Source organism: Lissotriton helveticus, chromosome 11 (genome assembly GCF_964261635.1).
Source record: "Lissotriton helveticus chromosome 11, aLisHel1.1, whole genome shotgun sequence".
NCBI lineage: Eukaryota > Metazoa > Chordata > Amphibia > Caudata > Salamandridae > Lissotriton > Lissotriton helveticus.
Genome location: NC_136072.1, coordinates 764,354,086 through 764,371,810, shown reverse-complemented (window position 1 = coordinate 764,371,810; position 17,725 = coordinate 764,354,086). Strand labels below are relative to the sequence as shown.

The window sequence follows — 17,725 nt, the reverse complement described above, 5'->3', positions numbered from 1 at the left end:
TATCTCAATGATGATTTCCACTCTATATAAGTAGAAGAAAGGGAACTGGTCCACTTTTTACATAAATCTCTTCTCGCCAGCAACATAGCATCAAATATTAATATTTCTTCATCTCAAACTGACTCACTATCCACCCCAAACAATATCAGGAGATGGCTTACCTGAATCTGTTTCTTCAAAATGTCAGTCAAAGCTCTACTCACCTCTCCCCAAAATACCTGAATTTCTGGACACCCCATGAACATATGAATATCATTCGCCGATTTCTAACCGCATTTGGTATACGCCATCTCTCCTCTGTTCCCAACCTTCGACAGTTTTTTCATAGTCCAAAACACTCTATAGATAGAAAAAAGGTGGTTTCTCATTAAATAGGCTGGTTTGATCATTTTATAAAGTGTAGTAAAGGATACTTGCCATAATTCTTTCAGCATTGCTCCTGGCAAGTCTGTCTCCCATAGTTTTTGTGGTTGGGTAAGCTCCCCCTCCAACTCCTCCATCATTCCCCAGTACCAATATGTGTTTTCTTATTTCTAGGGTCGTTCAGAATCAGCATTTCCCCCAGTTCAATGGCTCCTCCTGTCTTACTTTCTGATGCTTGGACCCAACATCTTGAATTGGAGATACTTAATTCTAGAAACACGATAGTTTGTTCTATTTTGAAAACTCTCCCATGAAATCATCCTTTTTCCTTCTAATAGATCCTCCCATCTTTCTACTCCAGCTTTCCTTAATGCCCCAGCAAGATTGTCCTTTGTCCATTCCGGTGATCCGGGCGAGTCCCAAATAGGAGCCAAGTTACTATAATACACCCATTTCAATCTCCTTCTAATCTTGTACCAGGTTTCTGCCACTCCTCTGAGGATTTTTAGCCTAACTTTTTTGAAGTATCTAGGATCTGCATATTTCATCATAAACCCCGAGGTCCCTTCTTCTACCTGTTTTAGAAATCCCGTAAACAGCTTGCCAATTTCCGAATCAGATGTCTTATCCAGGAGCATCCTATTATTCTTAAGCTGGAACGCCCATGCATATAGTTGCAAGTCTGGCAGAGTCAGGCCTCCTTTCTCTTTTCTCCTCCGCAGCTGTTTCCATGATATTTGGGAGCCTTTTGCTCCCCAGATGAAAGACCAAATCTTGCCCTGCAACTTCAAAAGCCCTGCTTCTTTAAATGGCAAAGGTATGGCATTAAAAAGGAAGGTCAACTTTGGTAATAAAATCATTTTCACTAAATTCACTCTACCAAAGATAGTCAGGCGTGAATGCATCCAGCTTGACATCAAATGACATATTTCTTTTTTCACCCTCTTAAAATTGGTTTCTGCTAGTTTGTTAATATCTTGAGTCACTCTCACTCTTAAATATCTCATTTCCATTGTGATTTTTTCTACCCCTCCTTCTATGTTCTACACCATAATCTCTGATTTATCTCCATTTATTTTGTAACCTGATATTTTCCCAAAATCTTCTGCGATTTTTACTACATATTTCATTGTGTTCTCAAGATCCGCTGTATATATCAACAGGTCATCAGCATATAATGCCAGCTTCTAAACCCTATCGTTGCATTGGAAAGTGATTATCTGCAGCTCTGCCTTCAGTTTTTTTTACTAATGGTTCCATGTATAAATTAAACAATAATGGAGACAGGGACAACCTCCTGTATATTACAAGCTGATGTTAATGCTCCATTTACTATAACTCTTGTCTTTGGTGACTTATAAAACCCAGCAATTGTTCTGCAAAACCTATCCCCCAATTTAGCAGTTTCCATAACCGATGCTAAGAAGGCCCAATTTACACAATCGAAAGCCTTGGCGGCATCCAAGGCAATGACCGCCAGAGGTGCATTATTTGTTCCCTATCAGAGAGTAGGTTAACTCATGTAGCAACCTTCCTTGCATGAAGCCTTTTTTATCTATGTGTATCCAATCTCCCATTAGGTCTTTAAGTCTGACTGCCTGGATTTTGGAAAAGATCTTGTAATTGAAATTTAAAAGCGACATCGGCCTATAGGATTCACAACTGTTTTTACTCATGCCTGGTTTTAAAATTAGTGAGATTGTACCCTCTGACCAGGATTCTGGGTTGGATATCTCTTTCAATGCGTGCTGCATTCAACAGCATGCATTGAAAGAGGAAAATGCCTGTAGTGATTGTTTTTGTGCAGGAAGGTGCCCCTTCCTGCACAAAAACAATCTCCCCACGACGCAGGCATCCTTGTGCAAGGGTGCCTGGGCCATGGCTCCAGTTTGTGCTCCAGCGCAGGGGAAGCACAGAGATGCGACATATTGTTGTAAATAGGAAGCATCCCTGTGCTTCGGGAGTGCTGCAGCATGACGCAGCCAAAGGGCTTGTGGTGCCGTGCTGCGACACTTCCTTGCAGATCTGCCCCATTGTGTTTTCTCTCACTTAGTACCCCTTCCACACCGTATTCCTCACCCTTTCCATTGCCCTTTAAGCTCCTCTCAAGCGCCCTCTTGTCATATAATGTATTTGAATATTATATGGCACCACGATTGTTGAAAAATCTGAATTGTAAGAAAGATAGCCTTCTTCAGAATGTTATAAAGTCTTTGAGAAAAATGTGTCTCTCCAAAATAATAATGGATTGAGGAATGACAGTGTACTAGATGTGGGAATCAAGTTGACAGAAGAAGAGGGATTCCTTTTGAGGAATGAGAAGGTTGTGTCCCCAACAGGGTTAAAGGAGAGTGTGTTTCTTATTAAAAAATGACATATCAGTGCTCCTGGGGCATTGATAATCTTTTATTGGCTAGAGCTGCCACTGGACATGATATTGTAAAGCCCTTCCTGAATAGGAGTGGGTTTCCAATGCCATGTTCTCCACAGACTGCTATCTGCTGCGAGGGTGTTTCAAGCAGCAGAGCTGGTAGTGCTTGACCCATGGACACACTGCTGTTCTCTCACCCCTAAGCGAGGCCTGGGAAACGGGATTTTGGTGGCTGTTAATTTACCTCCTAACGGGATGTGCATACTGTAGCTCAGCCTACGACCTCTTAGAGCTGCACAAGAATTGTGACCTTCGCTTGGGGTTTCAGACAACTGAAATGATTACATGTGAAAGTTACTCAGACTGGGCAAAGGTATTTTGGTATTAAATTGTATTCCAATGGCCTTTTCCAATTGAAAACAAAATGTGGCATTCATTTCACCATTGTCTTTCTTCTGTACATTCTGCCAGCTGTTTCCCCCCCAGCAGGGAGGAGGGAAGTGACCTGCATGGACTCCAGCCATTTCCATTCGTAGTTTTATTTCCTGTGCCCTGGCCTGGTCCTCTAACACACACACACTGGAGCACAAGTTCAGATTTACAGAAAGACTATGGCATTCTGAGTGGCAGCGAACCCATTATTAACATCAAATAATGCATTAAAACCCTGGATTTTATTAACAGGACGAGCAGCATACCGGTCTAATCGCCATTCTCCAGCACAGTCCACAAAAGCTTAATATAAATTCTATTTATCAGCAGACAGACAGCTTTTCTGGCCCCAAGGATTCATAGGAGGCAGACCGCCGCTCTTAAAATTGAACAGCAATTTGCTGTTGTATTCAACAGCCCTTCTCTATGGCTTATTCAACACATATTAATAAAGTAAAATAGTAATACAATTATGGACTTTTCCAGATAAAGATATTTTTAATAGTTTGCAAAGCTGAATGAAAAGGAAATAAGTATACTATGCCAACCCACATCTAGTCTTCATATCCTATTTCTCTAAGGTAGTGTTTTTTTAAAGAACATTTATTTGTTAAAGGTTTTAAGCATTAGTACACACAGTATAGTATACAATAGAGTATATAGCATACTATAGGTCGATGTTATGGTGTCCTGAAAACGGAGTTGCAGAATTAAGCAAGGGCAAGTATATTAAATTAAAGGAAGGGTGGGAGGGAAAAGGTTAGTGGCATTACAACTAGGGAGCGAGGGGACAGGTAGGCAAGTGCAAAATTAAACAAAATATTACATATATTATGTAACATTGGCTACACCTTGTTCAACACCTATTGAAACATTGAGAATGAAAACATCAAGAGGAGACGCAAGTGGGAAACAACCAAAGGACATCTACCCACAAAGTCAGAATCTGGTTGTATTTGGCAAGTCCACAGAAAGTCTGCCTAGTGCAACAATAATAATAATAATACAGCCATTTATAGAGCGCAAAGGCTACCTTCAAAGAGGTGCCCCCGCACTATAGCGACAAGTGGCACGCAAGAGACATACAGCGGCCAAAGATCACAGAAGATTAAACTAGGTTAAAAAGCCATGTTTTTGCTGCCTTCCTAAATTGCGTTTCAGAAGTAATCTGGCACCACGCCCAAGCATAAAAGATCTGACCACCAACCGGGCTTTCTTAACTCCTGGGAGGCAAACTGTTTCTGGGAATTGGACCTCAGTGTGCGAGTCTGCATGTAGACTCCTAGCCTCAGTTTCAAATAGCAAGGGCACGTTCCATGGATTGCCCGAACAGCTAGGGTTGAGGCTTTAACTCTGATTCTATTGGCTACCAGAAGCCAATGAAGTTACGGACATGCGCGCGCGCGCTTGTTTACATTAGCCTGCTCACGGTCACCTTGCCGGCTCGACATCCTTGCACTTTCACTTTCGTTCGCAGCCGCTCTTGTTTTAATTTCAACCTTTGTTTTGTTTCCTAGGGATTACTAGACTTATTTTGTTTCCGTGTTTCTGGTCCGGCCCCCTCCCATTGTCTGTGTTGTCTCTGGTCCCGCCCCCCTCCCGTTGTCCATGCTGTCTCTCTCATGTGACCCTTGGCTTCCCAGCGCCATGCTTGCGGCCCTTTCCTTGGGCACTACTGTTGCCCGCTGCACCTACACATATAGCAGCCGCAGTAGTTCCTCCGGTGCTCCTCCAGCAGCCACCTGGGCATGAATTTGGAAACTTCCTGGTTCAACCAAAAGCCCTCCCCCAACTCCGCAGGGTGAGTGGAGTGACAGTTTTCTCTGCAGTCACGCTGCTTGCTGCCAGATTTCTTCACTATTGCCTTAGAAGATCTAAAATCCCCTGCTAATAGATTCCTTGCAGACCGAAGCTAGATCAAGGGGTCAGTTCTGCAAAAAAAAGTTTTTTATGTCTCTTTATCATTGTTGTGATACAAACTCAGTTTAAAGTGTCTCGTTAAAAGCAAACTAACCCTTGCACTAACGGGTACTGCTGTTATAGACATTGTTTGGCACGGTTTCCCTTGATTTGTTATAAAGTCGCCAGAACAATGACATTTGACATGGCTTCATCAGTATTGTTTTGGAAAGAGCTCCGATAGCTTGACATGTATTTTCTTATAGCTTGAGAGGCAACAAAAACAGTTCATGAACGCTTGACAAAGCTTGGCTTTCCAATGAGCGTTTCTATGGAGAGTACCGGCACCTTTCAAAAACATCAGACGTAATGTGATACCCATGCTTTCGGGACAATAGTTATTCTAAATTTAGCAAAAGCAGGACACCTGGCTCCTCTCTCTACATGGCAGACAGGAGGTACTTCTGAAACAAAAAGAGCAAAAAACAAGAAATGTCAGGAAACTGATGACATCTTTCTTCTCTGAGATTAATTTTGCCAAACCACTATCATCAGGTGCTGAAGGACGAATGATCCGATAGTCACGATAATTGCTTCAAATTCCAGTTCTTTCCTTAATCAGGGCCAGTAATTAAGTTTGAGGCGGGCCAAGCCCCTGATGCCGGCAGCCAGGAGGAATGTTACCAAATGCTCCCTGCTCAGGTCCCTCGAGGCAAGAACACAGAGAGGCAGACTTGAACCTGCGCCACAAGGACCCCCGTTATTGGACTGCTGTCCTCTGATCTACCAACTGCTCAACGGTAGACTTGCCCGACTGAGCGCCCCCCTTCCCCCATAGAGGCGCAACTCGCACAGGCCAACAGCTGTTTCCTGGAGTCCAGTTGATTATTACCTGCTGTTCCTGGGAGGATGCCAGTTCGGTCAGGAATGGCTTACACACCAACATACTTATTTCATTTTCCGTGTCTGAACTGTCAAACAGCCCGCCCGCGGCCTACACTTTACAGGAGCAGCCTCACGTTCCTACGGGCCGACAAACTAACAACAAGATATTTCTAACAGAGGCCCCAGCAGTGAGCTAATAAAACTCAGAGACCGGCGGTCAGAGACCCATTGTCCCAAGGGCCTAAACCACTGGCACCATCTCGTCGGAATTTAACCTCAACCACTTTGGTGCTCGCACCACCTGCACCGTGCACCCCCTTCCCTTTTACAGCCTACCTACCCCCAGTGGGAGAGGGGGAGTGGGGGTTGCACCAGAGCGGACACCATCAAACGCTCGGGTTACAGCAATATGGGGCCGGCTTTAAGGTGTTCTCGCCCCTTAAAACATATTCACCATCGACCCAATTTTTTAAAGTGCCACAAAGCCGTATTCCACCGGCAGCTCTGAGAGCAGGTCCATGTAGTGCTGGGAAAAGGAGGGCACAGCAAAACTGGAAAGCGGACCCGTTGCTCTGTTCGCACTCCCTGCACACCCCTGCGGTAATATTGCTGCCAGTGAAAGATGTGCGCCCGACACCAGGGCTCGACCTGAGACATATGCTCCTGTGCTGTTGCACCGCCTCGCCCTAGAGAGCATCTACACACATCAGGTGATTCGTGGTGCGTGCGATCCCGGAAAGTACTCGCCACCCGGTACCCTACGCCGGGCCAAGAACCCCCGCCCGCCGTGAGCCCAGCAAATGAGTTTGAGGCGGGCCAAGCCCCTGATGCCAGCAGCCAGGAGGAATGTTACCAAAGCTGAAAGCCAACCCCGCAAAAATTGAGATAAGGGCAGTGGGTGAAGGCTATCTCAATGACGACCGAGTATTTTCCCCCCAGACAAAGCCACACAGCATAGTACCATCATGGCAACACTCCCCACCCCCAAGCACATAGCATGCATGCAAATAAGTACACACCACACAGAGTTTGTATTGGAAAAAATGCTGCAGGTTTACGACATACAACGTTATGTAATATGGTGTGTTATTTACAGGCGATCCACGAGCAGGCAACTATCTGTGCCGCCTGCCTGCCTGATGAGCCGAGCAGCACTGGGGCGAACCCCATCTGTGCTGCCCCTTCTGGTGATCCTCCTCCTGGATCACGTGACACCGGGTCCCTTATTACTCACGCTCCTTTCACGGCGAAGTGTAGCAAGGCAAGCCCCCAGTTGTTCAGGCCCACAACCGCCCAAAGGACTAACCGCGCCAACACGGTTTCCAGGAACCTCCCATGAGGCTCCTGGGCTCTGGCACCCCTTTGTGCCTTGCAGAGGTACCCTTCTGTACCCATTTGCTTCCAGATCGCCCTGTAACTCCGCCTGCAATGGAAAAAGTACAAGATGACAACATTCTCACCATACTTCCTACCACCAGCCACGCCGGGTAAGCGGGAGGGTGGGAGACGGTGTGTCCGGTGAGGCAGCGACCGCGGCGTGGAAATCGCGGTGCAAGGGTAGATAGGTGTCCCTCCCAGGATCAGAGCGCTGAGCAACCGATCCCAACCCCCCAATGCTGCCTGCTCATGTCCCTCGAGGCAAGAACACAGAGAGGCAGACTTGAACCTGCGCCACAAGGACCCCCGTTATTGGACTGCTGTCCTCTGATCTACCAACTGCTCAACGGTAGACTTGCCCGACTGAGCGCCCCCCTTCCCCCATAGAGGCGCAACTCGCACAGGCCAACAGCTGTTTCCTGGAGTCCAGCTGATTATTGCCTGCTGTTCCTGGGAGGATGCCAGTTCGGTCAGGAATGGCTTACACACCAACATACTTATTTCATTTTCCGTGTCTGAACTGTCAAACAGCCCGCCTGCGGCCTACACCTTACAGGAGCAGCCTCACGTTCCTACGGGCCGACAAACTAACAACAAGATATTTCTAACAGAGGCCCCAGCAGTGAGCTAATAAAACTCAGAGACGGCGGTCGGAGACCCATTGTCCCAAGCGGAATGCCTAAACCACTGGCACCATCTCATCGGAATTTAACCTCAACCACTTTGGTGCTCGCACCACCTGCACGCGTGCACCTCTTCCCTTTTACAGCCTACCTACCCCCAGTGGGGGAGGGGGAGTGGGAGTTGCAGCAGAGCAGACACCATCAAACGCTCAGGTTACAGCAAAATGGGGCCGGCTTTAAGGTGTTCTCGCCCCTTAAAACATATTCACCATCGACCCAATTTTTTAAAGTGCCACAAAGCCGTATTCCACCGGCAGCTCTGAGAGCAGGCCCATGTAGTGCTGGGAAAAGGAGGGCACAGCAAAACTGGAAAGCGGACCCGTTGCTCTGTTCGCACTCCCCCTCCACCCCTGCGGTAATATTGCTGCCAGTGAAAGATGTGCGCCCGACACCAGGGCTCGACCTGAGACATATGCTCCTGTGCTGTTGCACCGCCTCGCCCTAGAGAGCATCTACACACATCAGTGCAAGGTAATGGATTGGGGACTGCTCCTCCGCCCACGGGAATAACCCGGACCCCACTGGCTCGATCGCTGGCCACCGCCACTGGCGGTTATCTGTGCTCACCAAGAGCTCACCCCTCTCCATGTCCACCCGCGCAGGGCCCAACTGGCCCACCCGGGCCTGTCCTAAAACATGGGAATGGTGGGGAGGGGTGGCTAGGTGCACTCACCGTGACTTCCGCCGCGTGTCACCGAGCACGACCAGAACAGCGTCATGTAGCGATTGCCGAGGCTTGGCCAGGTTCCTCAATGCCTACGCCCTCTCCCTGGGGATATAGTGATCAGATTGACCGGCAGATCTCCCCCCCGCACAAACCCCTCTCGCCCAGGCCATTCCATGTTCCCTTGCGGTTGACCAAGCAAAGTCTGCCCTCCTTGCCTGAGTGGACATCCGCCTGGGTCGCTCTGGGATGGACCAAGAGACAGCACCAGGTCAGTCGCGCAGCCCAAAATCTAGCCGGGATTAGGGGAGTGCCGTGACGAGAGCTCCTAACGGTAAAAACCTGCAACCCCCAACCGGAAAGCCAGCTGTTCCAGAGCCCGCGGCCCCAAGACCGCCTAGGGCGCCAGTGATACCTGGTGTCACCCGGAAAAGGTGGGGGTGGGGTGGCAGTGACTCACCGGCAATCCCTTTTGGTGCTCCGACGAAACCAGTATTAGGGGTCAAAACGTGCACGACGACTGGTCACGACGGTGTGTCAGCCCCTCCCGCAACCCCGACCCCAACCAACAGCCAGGCCCAGCAGGAGTCTCGTGCTGGCCAGCTACACAACGGTACCAGAGGGAAGCAAGGCACTCACCACACAGACCCAGGGCAGCTAGCAGTCCCGACAGGACACGCTGTCCGATCGCGGTTCGGAGCATTTATCCTGGGGGCAGTATGTCCCACTAGCTTGGTACCCGACTGTGGTACAGCCGGGAATGAACCCGGACACAACCACCAGCCAAATGTAACTCTTGCGCCAGCATAGCCCGGAAAAACACTCAGTGCCATCGTCCCGCGGTCAGGCCAACGGGCCGTGGAGTGCATCCCAAAGGAAAGCGACCACGGCACACCCCACACAGAACCGTCTTGGAGGGTGGGGGCGGGGGGATCGATGATCAACTCTCTGGCCATGGCCTTGTGGTTGGGCGGGGGTGACTACCACTAACCTCCTTCGCGTCGCAGACCAGGACGATGACCCAACCGCTGAACGGACTCGCACGACCTCACCAGACGGCACGTTCAGCGAGGCAGCAACCGTGGCGTATCCGGTGCGACAAATAGGACATCAGCGTGGCGAGGGGGACCTATATACCCCTCACCCCGGCTCGCGCACCGGACATGACGCGGCACCATCCACGCCCAGGAAGGGGACTCCTCCAGAGTCCCTGCCCCCTCAGGAGGAGGGGGGTGTGGGTTGCCCGATGCCACTAGAGGGCTGCCCTCTTGCGTGGCCTCCTAGGGTGGCCTTGTGCAGCCGCAGGGTTAAGGTTTTGTGAAAGCAGCAGCTGTTGCAAAAACAGTGCTGTGAAGTGATCTTAAACTATGAAATGTGTGCTGCCCATGTGGCCCTTTTAACGGTGAGAAGGTCTGGAGAACCAAAACATGCTGGAGCTAGAGTGACAGCGCTGCATTCTCTGCTTTGAAAAGCAAACTGCCTTTTCATACATGTGACACCAGGGATTAATGTATGTTATTCTTTTAAAAAATGGGTGCTCGCTAACCGTTACAGAAGCATTGGCCTCGCAAATTGATTCACAGATGTTTGAAAAACTGGGATGTTATTTAGTTGCTCTTTCAGCACCACCTCAGCAGCACCTCCACAACACCACCTCAGCACCAGCACACACCACCTCAGCACCAGCATACACCATCTTAGCACCAGCGCAGCACAACGTTAGCACCAGCACAGCACCACCACAAGCGCAATTGCACCTCAAGGGCAGCCCCACCTCAGCAGCAATTCAGCACTAACGCAGCAGCACTTTAGCACCAACTCAGCATTACTCAGTACCATCTGAGCACCAGTGCAGCAGCTCCACCACCTCAGCATGACTCAGCACCACACCATCACTCAGCACCACCTAAGTATAATTCAGCATCACCTCTGAAATCAGCACACAACCACCTCAGCATCACCTCCACATCAGCACACCACCACCACAGCACCACTCAGCATCACCACAGTCTGCGCTTGGTATCTGGAATCTGTTGATTCTCCCCTAAAATCTGTCCGCTGCTTGTGTGATAATACAGGCACTGTTTGCCAACTTCCACCATCCCGTTGTTTATGTCTCCCCCCCACCAACCCACCTCCATAACAAAAATAAACAATAGTAAACAAGCATTACAACAGGCAGGAAGAAGTTGCCAGCATGGCCAGGAGAAAAAAGACTAGACGTCTTTTATTATGTTAATTCTTTTTTCATAGGGTCTTCAATTTTACATATTGTCTTCTTGGTTATATATTTATAATGTAACAAATGTTTATAACAATGTTTTATTAAAACTTTTCAACATACTGCACAGCAGTCACAAAGTTCTACACCATAGCTTTAAGAAATTGGCAAAGGCTATTGCTCTGGCAAAACACTTTTAAGGTCCCAAAGGCAAGACCTATTGCCTATGCTTGTGTGAGTCATTTCAGGAGGTTACGTTTTCTAGCAAAGCTGGGCAATGGATCAGATTTAAGAGTGAACATCATACAAATTCGAAGTTTGTTATTACAATGGAAATCAATTGCAAAGGATCATGAGTTGTAAACATGGATTGTTAAATAATTCACTGATTGAGTATGTAAATATATACATAAAGGACATCGCCTCCTTCAATTAAATAGCCTGAAGGGAGTGGCTGGGCTGACTGGGAGAGTAAAGAAGTCAGATTCATCTCAATGATTTTTGGGTCACACGGCAAGGACTACTATGTAAACCTTTGTTTGGAAATCTTTAAATTATTACTTATTTTCAGCTAAATTAACCTGACTTAAGCACTAATGACGGATTAGTTTGAGAAAATTGAGGTAAAGGAATGGGGAGAGTTAGAGAAAGGTGATGGTTTACTGATTCCTGAGGTCGTGCGGGAGATGAGATACAACAGTACAGAAGTAAAGATAGCTGATCTTGTGAAAGGTAAGGTAGCTAGACAGAGGAGCGGCAGGGAGCGGCATTGAAGGAAGCAGGAGGAGAGAGTTTGCTAAAGTGAGGAATAGAAGTAGAGAGAGGTAAAGATGGTGAGCAATGTAGGGAGAGAGGGACGACAGAGTAAGCGATAACTGAGGGAAAGAAATAGAGATAGGTATAAAGGTGGTCAGTAGTGTGTCAGGGATCAATAGGCAGTCACAAAGAGATGGAGATGCAGAAAAAGGCAGAGGAAAGCGAAAGGAAGCGAGGTAGAGGGAGAGAGAGAGAGAGAGTATTGTGACTATCCCATTTGTTTTACAACAGGCGGTCCTGGAAGGTGGGGAACTTGGGCAATGACCCACTTCCCCCATACTTAAAACTTTGTTGAGAGAAGCCGATGCAGCTTTTTATGAAGGTTTGTACCCAACGGGTTTAAATGGGAGCTAATATTTTAATAATGGTTCCTTGGGTTGTGGCGTGCCTGAGTCTTCCAGACGGCCCATGGTTCTTTTAAAAGTTTACTTCCTAAGTAAGAATCATCAAAGCTCATCCCTGTAGTGCCAGATGTATGCTGCCCGCACTAGATGGCAAAGCAGCTGGATTTGGAGAAAGTGTATCTATGGAAGAGAGTAAAAGTGCCCTTACTCTAATAGGGTTGTAGAGTAAGTTGTAGGGAGTTATGACCACCAACTTTATCAGGAGCTCAGACTCAGTGGATCAAATGTTCAGGGCCTAGTTCAAACGGGAACGCTCTGACAAGAGGCAAATATCCAAAGTGATTGATTCTTACATGGCTTTACAACTTTGCTGGTCATTCAGAAAAGAGCTTCTTTTGGATGGCTTTGGACTTTTCAGGACTGCATTGTGCCAATTCACTGTATATCAGAATGTGCTTAACCTTCTTTACCAGCATGGCAAATCCATTATGAATGAATAATCCTTCTGTCATTCCTCCTGAAGAGCTAAAGATAACAGCATTGCCCCTGAAATAAGAGTAGCTACACAGTCTGTCCACTGCCAAGTGTGTTCAATGCAGGTTACACACCCTGGCAATAGGACAGTATCAGACAAATACATTTCACTGTTTTCATCTGAGAATCATCAGACTAACTCATTCCCTCAGATCTCTATCAAGAATCAGAACACTGCAATGTTGAGAGTTCTTTTGAAGACAATGGAGTAGCTGGTGGCTTATAATGGCTTGTTTAATTCGGGAGCTCCAACATTCCAATGGATGTCTTAATTTTTCTACCATTTTAATTCACAACATGCTACCTTTAGTGGGTGGAATGTTCTTATAGCCTTATAGACCTTCTGCCTTGGGCTATACCAGTTGATAAAGGCCCTTTCCCTCGTTATAGGGTGTCGCCCTGGGGTTAGGGCCTATGACTCGGGTTTAGGGCCCTTAACAACCAGTATAGCCATCGACAGCAGGCTATAAAGCTATATGACAATCTGCATCCAAAAGGTCAAAATGTTTAAACAAGGCAAACTTAGCTGCAGAGAAGAGAAAAACACTGAAATGGATAATTAACTTTATTGTAACACCACTGAAGATTGCATCTAACTCCAAGGACAGCAACAACGGGCTGTGGAAAGCGTTGACAATGTACACATTAGAAGAAAACTCCCATGATAGTGTAGATCCTCTTGTGAGCAGAACCATGCAGCATTTCAAACTTGTACTCACAAGGTCTTGCATTACTACACATCTTACAAGGTACATCATTAAATCAGATATTCTCCCTCAAGTATGAGAGTACAACAACATAAACAGCATTTTCCCCCTTAGCAAATGGAGAAACACAAGTTAAACAATAACTTAGCAATTTGTTTGCATGCCAATTTGCCTTGCACAATGTGCTGGGTTAGCCTGACTTTTCTCAGGCATCCTACTTACTTCGAGGGACATTCGTTTCACGTCATCATAGTTGCAACATGGAATATCTGGCACTGTCATAGCTGTTAAAATCTTTTAAAATGACAGTACAGAAAGTACTAAAATAACTATGAATACCTTCAACTACGACACTACTTTATCTTTGAACTAGTCCATTGACATGTCAGGTATGCAATTACATTCTTTTGTGTCAAATGTCAGATTTGAAAAAAATACCTTTACATTTATCAGGCACTAACTCACAGAATTGTCCTCCCCATTGTCATCCATAGTCAAAATAAATTAACTCAGCAACTATTTTGCAAATTTAAATTACACCTATTTTGGGTAAAGGCCTTTCTTAAACAACCACATATCCCATCCCTTTTCTCGCTATGAAGAACAGGACTAATAACACATTCCTTAAACGAATCTTCGGGCCCTCTGGAAAAGGAGTTAGATGCAATTCGCAGGTCCGACGATTCCGCTTTCTACCTGAAACATTGTGCTTTTCAAATGTGTTGCAAGGTGGAATATTAGGTGGTATGGTTGGAAGGCCGTACCATGCAATATTCTCACAATACACAGAGATGATCCTTAGTTCAGTCCTGGTAGTGTGGGAAAGAGCAGTCAGCCATTACTGGAGGAACATGTGTTAAGCATTTTGCAGTACCATTATGGTGCATAAGTAATTCAGACAACTCAAAAGAAATCCAACACCAATTTCCAAAAATAGAGCTTATTTCTATAGAATATAGACACTAACATGAACTTTGGATCATACTTACAAACAGAGTTGTGGATTTTTTAAGTATTGAAAAATAAATGCAGTAAATCTGTCAAATTCATCTTATTGAAATGAATAGGGGAAACCGCAGGTGAAATGTGGTCACTTTCAGGGTGAGATCAAATGAACCCTCTTTTGGATAAGGTCATGAGGGTCCCTTGACCAAGTTCCAACAGTTGTTGCTTTGTTACCTTGCCCAGAGGGTCTGGGTGCAGAGATGACTTGCCTGTCCTTGGTACTAAACAAGATCCGCTGGAGCTGTCAAACTTGCATCACTTGACAAAATCACACTTGGAGATGGAGTTCCACTTTACCCATGGAGACTAGAGACCTTTGGGATGCTAGGACCCGGGTTAAACAGCTGGATTTCTTCTACCTTGCTTGACAGCTTTGGGTGCATTGGTAGCTGGTAGCTGGCAGCTGTCAATCATGGTGGCAGGTCGGGCCAAAAATGCTTTACCACACACAAAATGATTCCAACTTCTGGATGCAGGAAAAAGCAGCAGGGTCGTTGAAGATGTCGGTCACTGTGAGTTGCTCTCGAGCGGGAGATGTCACTCAAGGGATTGATCACATGACTGGCAATCACCCAGGCTTGGCTGTGGCAAATGTAGTCAACGGTTACTTCTGCAGCTTGAGGTCGAAAGGAGTGGGGGACAAGTAATTACACATCAAGGGCAGTAAAAGCCTTAGAGGCTCACGCCTTGATCACTGTAGAGACTAGCCATCCTGGGAGTGAGGAGGTGTGACCTCCCTCCAGCCCAGGCCTTTTGTCTCTGCAGGGGACACTCTTGTATTGGCAGAAATTGCTCAGGGAAGCCCTTCAAGTCACTTGGTCACTGTATCCTAGTAGGGTCACCCACTCATGGTGGTACATTTCTGCATGCCATCTCACCCTTGACATGAGATCGTATTGGGGATGAAAAAGCATGGTGTTTGACACCAAACACAAACCAATTGAGTCGTTCCATAATGGCTATCCTGAGTTTCCTTGGTAGTCAGCCCATGTTACTCTCTGGACCGATGGTCACTTACAGTAAAAACTTGCTTTACAGGGTTACCGTAGGGATATATATGTATAAACATATATATTGACACCTTTAATATAATGCACTCTACTTCCTGGGCCTAGGAGGACAACTTTAGGTGTGACTTACTTACATTAAGGCAGTGGTGTGGCTTTTTAGCACATGGTGTGTGAAGAGTCACTCTCGCGCAGAAAGGCTGCTTGTGCAGGGCTGCAATGGCAGACCTGCAGACGCACTTTTACTTGAGTCACATAGGGTGGCACAATCAGTGCTGCTGCCCTCCTGACCCCTTTACCATCCTTACCTTACATACCACTGGTCCCATATAGTGGTGACTTATAAGGGGTACCTTGCCAATTGGGTGTACCAATTCACATTACTTTTAGGGGAAAAATCACAGGTTTGGGGCCTGGTTAGCAGGTCCCAGTGCACTATCAGCGATAGAAAACAGCATCTAGCAGTCTAAAATGTGGGAAAAGTGGAGGGGGCATCTTTAAAGAAACCGTTTCCAACAACAGGACTTCCTATATGGGCACCTATACGTGTCTCCAATTTATTTACTTGCTCTGTGTTTCTCTCAGTAATAGTGGAAAATAAGGCAGATTGTGGATCAAATTTGTCTTCCAGCAATAACAAGTCAATTTATCCTTAACCATCAAAATAGTTGAAACTCTAGGACCTGAATCCACTTCTTGGATCACCCGTCAAGTATATATTAAAATGAATTCCTTCAACATGATGTCCTCTACCATCCCCTTTGTCCAAACAGACTCACTAACTTAAAGATCCCCAACTTTGACTATGCCCTACAATAAGGCAACTACACGTAACATTTGTGATAATCTAAAATCCATCTTGTCAAGATCATAAGTAATGTAAGTGGCCTAGCCCCTAGGCAGACAGCTAGGACTCTGAAGAAAGTGTTGTCTCAGATTACGATCTAGATACATCTAGACAACTGGCACGCCGTCCTACAGATGGAACGGACACTTGCAAAGAATTATCTTTAATACCATCAGGATCCTCTCCAAGCGTGTCTTTTTTAGAGGGAAGCATGGATTCAGTGCGACCCCCAGAGGCAGCATCAGCACAACTAGTAACAAAAACTCATGACAAAAAACAAGGAGAGGAAAAGGAAAAGGAAAAAGAGAAAGAAAAAGACAAAGCAAAGAAAGGTCTCAGGAGTCAAACACCGAAATGAGTCTGGTTGTTAATATGTCGCAAATTCAACTTACAAAATTTGAAACTACAGTACTCAACAAAGGTACATCTTTTGTGAGCACCTATAATTCATCAGAACTTGAAAGTGAAATAGCATTTTTTAAATTCATGAGGACTCAGACTTTTTCACAAACGTTTGTCCCCAGGATCCCAATAAGGAAACAGCTGTATTCAAACCAAAAAGTACATTTATGGCACCCGTTTCCCACAAGATTTTGGACACCTTTGAGGTACTCATCAAGAATGATATAAAAAAAACTCAATTACAGAAGAAGGCAAAAAAAAACCTCAGCCAGGCAGAATACAGTGCACTGAATACATTGGCAAAGAATCGGGACATAACTTTCCAAAAAGCAGACAAAGGAGGAGGTCTAGTGATCATGGATACAGATTACTATGAACGGAATGCTTTGAACATGTGAATGACACAACCAGATATGGAAATCTGAATACTGATCCAACATCTGAAATCACAGAGAATCTCAGAGCAATCTTGGATAATGCAGAACAACTAAATTGGATCGATTCTACAACACAAAGGTTTTTACCTAATCTATACCCGAGAAGATCAAGAATTTACCTTTTACCCAAGATCCACATAAGCCTAACAGATACTCCTTTTAGGCCGATCGTATCAGGGTGTGAATCTGTTTTTGAAAACCCAGGAAGATACATTGATTATCACTTACAACCGTTTGTTCAGCAATGGACAACTTACATTGAAGACACCACGGATATTCTTCGCAGCTTAAATAGCATCCAAGAATCAGTATCTGAAGATTGGATTCTCTGCACCATTGACGTGGTTGCCTTGTACACCTCTATTCCCCATGCCAGTGGCTTGGAAGCAGTAGAATGGGCACTATTGAGAGAAGAGAACCACAATGTACCCAAATGTTTCGTTCTTCAACTTTTAGAATTCTGCTTACAAAATAGTTACTTTACTTGGAAAGATACATTTTTCATTCAACTCAACGGAACCTCTATGGGGTTTCCAGGAGCACCTGACTACGCTAACACGTTCATGGCTAAATTTGAAAATGATTACATCCTAACAGACATCAATTGGAGAGAAGGTTTGATCTTCTTCAGAAGATACATAGATGACATGTTTTTGTTTTGGAAAGGGTCTGAACTTTCACTACTGAACAATATACGCAGTTCGAATTTGGTGGACCCCAGAATCCAATTC

The 17,725-nt window shown here is 45.9% G+C and overlaps 1 long non-coding RNA gene across 2 annotated transcripts in view; it reads right to left on the bottom strand.

Annotated features, from left to right (window-relative positions):
* LOC144791147 (uncharacterized) overlaps positions 1–17,365 on the bottom strand; it is a 33,835-nt gene extending 16,470 nt beyond the window's left edge. For both annotated transcript variants that reach the window (XR_013602312.1, XR_013602313.1), the window contains exons 1-2: positions 17,252–17,365; positions 204–339 (exon numbers count right to left, since the gene is read on the bottom strand). This is a non-coding gene — a long non-coding RNA (uncharacterized LOC144791147). The remainder of the gene's footprint in view (positions 1–203; positions 340–17,251) is intronic.
* Between the last annotated feature and the right edge of the window lie 360 nt (positions 17,366–17,725).